Source organism: Odontomachus brunneus, unplaced genomic scaffold (genome assembly GCF_010583005.1).
Source record: "Odontomachus brunneus isolate Ranch 3 - 2012 unplaced genomic scaffold, Obru_v1 Obru_scaffold_413, whole genome shotgun sequence".
Lineage (NCBI taxonomy): Eukaryota > Metazoa > Arthropoda > Insecta > Hymenoptera > Formicidae > Odontomachus > Odontomachus brunneus.
In genome coordinates, this window is record NW_022639863.1 from 45,682 (window position 1) to 46,522 (window position 841).

The following is an 841-nucleotide window of genomic DNA, read 5'->3' on the forward strand; positions in this document are numbered from 1 at the left end:
GTGTGTGTGTGTGTGCGCGCGTGCGTATGCAACTGAACGTAATATACGGCTTCCAAATTTTCAACATGCATTTGTATGAATTTCTCAATGTAACACACGATTCTTTGCTTTTTTCAAAGGAAGAATACATGAAATATATAAACAAATACTTTATTGATGAATTGGTGACAGAAATATTTTTCGTACGGACACACACGCACGCACGCACGCATGCACGCACGCGGGCGCGTGGTACGTGTCTTTAGGAGAACTAAATGTCTAGAAAGAATCACGCTTACCGTTTACATATTACACTTAATATACTCTGTGTTGATATTAACGTACTTTTCTTTGTGAATAACTTTTTAATAAACAAGCGCTAGTTAAAACATTTTGAATGTTACTCAGGATAGTGGCAGACATTTTGCTTACAAATTCAATGTGTTTGTATCAGTGTAATTTTTGTACAGTGTCCAAAAATTACACTGATACAAACACATTGAATTTGTAAGCAAAATGTCTGCCACTATCCTGAGTAACATTCAAAATGTTTTAACTAGCGCTTGTTTATTAAAAAGTTATTCACAAAGAAAAGTACGTTAATATCAACACAGAGTATATTAAGTGTAATATGTAAACGGTAAGCGTGATTCTTTCTAGACATTTAGTTCTCCTAAAGACACGTACCACGCGCCCACGTGCGTGCATGCGTGCGTGCGTGCGTGTGTGTCCGTACGAAAAATATTTCTGTCACCAATTCATCAATAAAGTATTTGTTTATATATTTCATGTATTCTTCCTTTGAAAAAAGCAAAGAATCGTGTGTTACATTGAGAAATTCATACAAATGCATGTTGAAAAT

The 841-nt window shown here is 35.2% G+C and overlaps 1 protein-coding gene across 1 annotated transcript in view; it reads right to left on the minus strand.

Moving 5' to 3' along the window:
• LOC116853657 overlaps positions 1-841 on the minus strand; it is a 9,352-nt gene that overhangs the window by 1,838 nt on the left and 6,673 nt on the right. The gene's annotated exons all lie outside the window — the stretch shown is intronic.